Genomic DNA, 7,148 nt, shown 5'->3' on the forward strand with positions numbered 1-7,148 from the left:
TTTTTAGTAGAGACGGGGTTTCACCATGTTGACCAGGATGGTCTCGATCTCTTGACCTCGTGATCCACCTGCCTCGGCCTCCCAAAGTGCTGGGATTACAGGCTTGAGCCACCATGCCCGGCCGTAAAATGTTTACTTATTCTACAGTGGGAAATGTTCAACATTAGCTATAGAATGCATTCAAAGTTTTCCCTCCATTGGGTTTAGAATACATAGGACCATACATAAGGGAAACAGAAACACAACTGTTTCACTTATCTGGAAGAGACTCAAATAGCTGTTTCTTTTCTGTCCTCCCTCCACCTGACACTATCTTTTGGAAATGCAGAAGAAAAATATAAGCTTATGACTCTTGAAAAGGTCAATTAAGATATCAGCTTAATTGAATATGTAAAAGCAACCTGAACACTCTAAATAACCTGAATTAATATTTGGTGATGATAATTTTTAAAACAAAATAATAGTCCATACCATAAGTAAATAAATCCAAAAGAGCTAACATAAATAAATATTACTTTTTAATTGTCAAAGTGGGTAAAGTGCACATAAGGAAACTCAGGGGATGGGCAGACATCCAGAAGGACCCATTCATAAGTTACGCTATTTTGCATCGGAACTTCACGTATCTTTCTCTCAAGTATCTTTCCTTCTTGTTCTGAGGCATGCAGCAGGTCAGGAAAAGATAACTATGTTAAAATAAAACTGTTAGCCTTACTCTACATCCCTTCTTTCCCACCAAAAAAAATGTAGAAATTGACTTTTAGTTTGGGCGAATTTGCAGAAATTTTTCAAAGATAGAAGCTTTTTCAGACCAAAATGTTTTAGTGTTTCTGTAGATCATACATTTATTAATATAATAATATTATATTAATAAATATAATATTTATTAATTTTATATATTAATAAATATTAATATATAAAATTATTTTTCTATATTATTTTTATATAAGATTATATTTATATAAGATTATATAATTATATAATATTTTATAATAATTATATAATATTTTTATAATTATTTTTATATAATTATTTTTTATAATTATTTTTATATAATTATTTTTATATAAGTGTAATTGTGAGGATCAGCACCAATGGCAACCTAAAGCCAGCAATGGCAGGGACTGCTTCCTGTCCCGCCATCTCTGCTTTTCTTCTTCCAACTTAATAGCATTGTTAGTTGCATGTATTTTGTGGTAGCTTGGGCTACCATTTAAAAGACACACCACTGTTTGAATAGTTTACACAAGAGGCATTTATTTTCTCACAGTTCTCAAGACTACAAGTCATGATCAAGGTGCAACCATGTTTCTACTGAAGGCTCCCTTCCCTGCTTGTAGGTACATTCTCACTCTGTCCCCACAAAGCCTTTTCTTGTCTTCTTTTTTTAATTTAGTTTGTTGTTGTTATTGCTGCTGCTGTTGCTGCTGTTGTTTCAAGAGACAGGGTCTCACTCTGGAGTGCAGTTGTACAATCATTGCTCATTGTAACCTCAAACTCCTGGGCTCAAGCAACCCTCCAACCTCAACCTCCCTGGTAAGTGGGACTGCAGTCTTGAGCCACTGTGCCCAGCCTCTCTTCATTTAAAAACAACAATTATATTGTAAAAAGATTCCAATCTTATGACCCCATTTAACCGCAGTTACTTCCCCAAGGACCTGATCTCCAAATTGCTATCACATTGGTGGTTAGGGCTTCAACAGATGACTTGTGCTGGGAGGGCACAATTCAGTGCATAACAGTAGATGAGTACTTAGTGTGAAGGCTATATTTCCCAGGCTCCTTTGAAGTTAGGTCACTAAGTTTTCATCAATGAGATGGAAAAGGAAGCGTAGTGAGATAGTTTCTGGTCTTCTTTAAGCAACAGCCCTTTGTTCTTACTTCTTCATCTCTTCTTCCATCTCAAAGCCTGGAACAAAGACTTCGGGGACAAGGGTCGTACCTCTGGAGTGGCCTGAAAAGGCCTGGGCCCCCAAGGGCATTGCGGAGTGGAGCTGCTGACCTGCCCTCAACTGCCTACCTCTGAACTCTTTTAAGAGTGAGAAATAACTTTCTGTTTTATTTAACTCACTACCCTTTGAGGAATTTCTTTTACTTGTAGCAGAATGTAATCATAATTAATATACCATACTTATGTAACTAAAGTGAAGTAGAGATGTCATGTAATTATCAAATGCCTTGTGGAACATTTGAATTTACATTGCCAAGTGAAAAGAAACTTCACAGTTGATTTAAAGTAGGCATTTACAAACTATATGTCCATTTACTAAAACCCATCATACTGTTAAAAACAAATTTTAACTCTTTTAATTGGGACTTGCATGGCTCCAGTTGGCCTCAGGCTCAAGCACCCCCCTGCATATTGATACTGGGCCTGTTTTACAGTTTCTTCACCTGCCTGGCTTCTTACACATTTGAAATTGAAATGACTGATTTATTCTAATCCAACCCCTTATTTTATAGATGAGAAAGCAGAGATCTAGAAAAGTAAAGTAATCAGAAATTATGGAGAAATAAGAACTAGTACTCAGGATGTTGACTCCAAGTTCAGACCTCTTTCCATTGTTCAGGCACAAATTATCACGTTTGAATTTCCCTGGGAAGGAATAGGCTTGAGTAGACCCTTCCCTCTGCACTCCTGCAACTCCGCTATGGGCCTAGCCCTTTCCTACCACAGTGGCTCAGCAGGTGGACCAGTGAGCGGACACCTCTCCCTACAGTGGAATTTTAGGATGACTAGTTGAAGGCATCCCCACTCTAGACTGCCTAAATATTCCCTCTAGATGTGGGGACCTAGGGAGTTTGCATGTCTACCTCTTGGAAGTTCTATCAGCATTCATTTTTTATCACACAGATTGAGGGACCAGAGTATTACATTCTCAACCTTGTCATCTCCTATCACATTAATGTGATATCCTTTTAGTCTGTTAGAGTGTCATCATCAAAACAGAGGGGTTAGAGCATGGCAGTGCCTGTCAGGGAGTTGCAAATAGTTATTTGAAATATTGGATTAAACCAGTTTCATGACATTAGTGGCAGTAACTTGTCCCTGCAGACTAGCTTCATTTATTTGCATTATGTAAATGGAGGTGTCCTGTGAAGGCTATCATTTAAAAAAAAAAAAATGTGAAATTTAAAAAGTCTAGCCCTAAGAGGAGTTTGGAGACCATAAAAGGCCATGCTACAACATTTCTCTCCTCGCTTTTCAACTTTGAGCTCACCACCCACCTTCTCCATGGGCACTTGCTAAGCTCCTCCATCTATATGGCTGAACACAGACTATTTTCAAATAGGGCGTAAAAAGTATTCCATTTTACACTGTAATTTAGCTGGATCTGTACTTGTTTTCCTTGACTAGATTACAGACTCCTCAAAAGAATGGGAATAATCTTTTCCTCTTTTTCACAGCATCCAGCTTTCTATGCACTAAGAGCACAGTGTTTATTTGACTGATGATCTAGTGGAATCTTTTTTTTGTTTGTTTTAACAAACGTAAAGACCATTCAATACCAAAGAGTTATTCAGTGGGGGCAAATTATTTATTCACCTCTCCAAAGCTCACATTTCTTTATTGTACAGATTAGTAATCTCATTCCTGATTTATAAGACTATATACAGACCGTATGCCAGGTACAATGGCTTACACCTGTAATCCCAGCACTTTGAGAGGCCGAGGCAGATGGATTATCTGAGGTCAGGAGTTCATGACCAGCCTGGCCAACATGGTGAAACCCTGTAACTACCAAAAATACAACAATTAACTGGAAATGGTAAAAGGTACCTGTGGTCCCAGCTACTCAGGGGGCTGAGGCAGGAGAATCACTTGAACCCGGGAGACAGAGGTTGCAGTAAGCCAAGATTGTGGTGTCACTGCATTCCAGCCTAGGTGATAGAGCAAGATTTCATCTAAAAAAAAAATATATATATATACATATATATATATATGTATATGCAGACTTTAACAATTTAAGATTAGGCCTTCAAACCTAAAAATGGAATATCAAGTTACCCATCCAGAATTTGAAGACACTAGTTTCTAGTCACATATTACTACTAGATGGCTAAGTACAAATATCCACTTTATAATAACACAATGATGTTCTAAATTGGTGATGAAATACTAGTAAAAAATTGTTTTAAATATTGGGAAAGTTGTTGACTTATCTTCCAAGTATTTGAAAAATAATGCCATTGGTGATGATGATGTTGGTTGGGGTTGATGATACAGCAAAACCAGCCATAGGAAAATTTAGGGGCCCAAGATAAAATCAAAGTGAAATGTGACTCCAAGATTACAGCCATGACTCTACCAACTTCTCTTCTAACTGGTTTCCATTTTTTCTTAATGTGCAGAGTAACAGGTTTGAAGAAGGAATATGAAGCCACCTCCCTGCTTTGGAGTGTAAAAAAAAATGTTCAGTTTAATGTATGTAAATAAATATACTACAAACCTCACCAACCAGTAGAGCATGGCATTCCCTCAGAAGCCCCTCTCTGTCCTCATCAGAGGTGAGCACTGTCCTGACATCCATCAAAATCACTTGTTTGTTTCTTTGTACTTGTGCCACATGAGCATGCATATTCGACACTATAGCTTAGGTACACCTGTTTTGAAACTTTTTCAGCTCAACATTATGCTTGTGAGGCTTACCCATGTTTTTGTCTCTAGTTGTGAATATATTCACTGTCAGTGCTATATATTATGCCACTGTATAAATATATCCAATTTATTCATCCATACTATTGATAATGGTGATTTGGGATTTTTCCCTGCTTGACATAATAATGCTGTAAAATGCATTCTCATATATGTATATATATGTGTGTGTGTATATATATATATATATATGTTTTGTGTGTGTGTGTATATATGTAAAGAGAGAGAGAGCTATGAATGATAAATATAGATGATGTATAGATACACCTTAGTACACATTTCTAGGTGTGAAATTAATTTCTGGATCACAAATTTGGATTATCTTCAACTTCAACGGCTAATTCCAAACCATTTTCCAAAGTTATTCTACCAAGATTTACCATCATTAGAAGTTCATAAAAGTTAATATTGTTTATTTTCCTTGAACACATCATTGGTCTTTCTAAATTCTGGCATTCTGGAGGTTACATGCATAGCAGATTTATTATGTGTGTGTATGTGTGGGTGGATATTTCGGTCATTCAAAAGGTTAAGTATGTTTTAATACATTTATTGGCCACTTTTGAGAGGCACTTTTACAAGTCTCCTACTTATTTTTTAAATTATATTGCTTGCCTTTCTCCTACTGATATATAAAGAGTTCCTCATAACTTTTTGATATGAAATTTTGGGGTGTACCTGTGTTAGAAATATATGTTCCAACTCTGTGACATTTATTTTAATCACTTGCTGAATAATTTTGAGCAGAATCTCTTAAATTTAAAATCATCACTTGATTCTATTTCAGTTGTATGATTGCCTATCTTTGAAATGATGACACCTTGTCTTACTTTTTTTTTTAAGTCTGATGCTTAGTAAGTTCTACTACCTTGCTATTCTTTTCTCAATACTGTCTTAGCTATTCGTAGCCTTTTGCATTTCACAGCAGTGCTAAAATGAAACAAAGTACCAGGAAAATCAAAGTTGAATTTTGATTAAAATTGCACTGAAACTGTAGATCAGTTTGGAAGCAATTTGCGTATTTCTCAAATTGGATCTTCTCATTCATAAACTTGATATGTCCCTTCATTCATTTAGGTCTTTAATAGTTTTCTGGGTAGAGGTTTTGGACATCTTTTGTATGATGTACTTTTGGTTATTATATCATTAATGGCATCTATTTAGTTTTAATTTTCTAATAATTTTTTGTTGGTAAGTAAAAATGCAAATTATTTGTACATATTTTGTGTATTATATATGTACTTTGCGTATTTATGTCTTTGTATGCTGATATAGACTGAATGACTCAAAATTCGAATGTTGAAACTGTAACATCTAATTTCATGGTGTTTGGAGGTGTGCTGTTTGGGAAGCAATTAAGTTTAGATGAGGTCATGAAGGTGAGCTCCTCCTGATGAAGTCAGTGCCTTCAGGAGAGGAAGAGAGAGAGAAAGAAGGAAAGGCCATGTGAGCACACAGTGAGAAGGCAAGAAGGCGGCTGTTCACAAGTTCAAAAGTCGGCCCCCACCTAGAACCAAATCTGCCAGCAACTTGATCTTGAACTTCCAGCCTCTAGAACTGTGAAAAACAAATGATTATGATTTATGCCACTCAGTCTATGGTATTCTTTTATAGGATCCTGAACTGAGATGTATGCTGCTCAGCTGTCTTGCTGAACTTAATGATTATAATAATTTATCTGTAGATACTTCTAAAGTTTCCCCATACAAATCCTATTTGATTATATCATGGTGGCTTTTGTATTTATTATTTTCCAATTATTAAATTTTTTACTTATTTTTCTTATTCTACTTTGATCAAATGTATCAAGTATGATATTGAGTAAAATAGTGACAGGAAAACTTTTGTCATTTTCTGATCTCAAAGGAAAGCTTTCACATTTTACTCCTAAGTGTGATATGTGCTGTAAGTTTTCTGTAGATCCTTCACAAGTTAAAAACTTTTTTTTTCTATTTCCAGTTTGTTGAGACTTTTTGTAAAATTATAAATGCATATTAAATTTTATTTAGAAATTTTGCATCTATGTAAATAATCTTATAATTATCTTCTTTTTTATTCTGTTAATATGATAAATTACATTGCTTGATTTTGAAATGTTGAATCCACTTTGCATTCCTGGAATACACCTACATGTGTCATAGTGGATTATCTTTTTTATAATATTTAAGATTAGATGTGATATTATTTTATTTAGAGGCTTTATATCTATGTGCATGAGTAAAATATCCTGTAATAGTCCCTTTCTCATAGTGACCTTAGCAAATTTTAACATCAAGGTTACAATGGCATTTTAAAACTAGTTCTGGTAACTATGACAGCTTGAGTTATCAAATAAAGAACACATGACAAAGGGTCAAAGGCAATCTCAATAACATTGGGGTCTGAAATGGTTTAGATGTGTGTCCTCCCCAAATCTCATGTTGAAATGTGATTCCCAATGTTGGAGATGGGGAGGTATTTGATCATGAGGGACCTGTCCCTCATGAATGGC

The sequence above is a fragment of the Cebus imitator genome, unplaced genomic scaffold (assembly GCF_001604975.1).
Source record: "Cebus imitator isolate Cc_AM_T3 unplaced genomic scaffold, Cebus_imitator-1.0 Scaffold202, whole genome shotgun sequence".
Lineage (NCBI taxonomy): Eukaryota > Metazoa > Chordata > Mammalia > Primates > Cebidae > Cebus > Cebus imitator.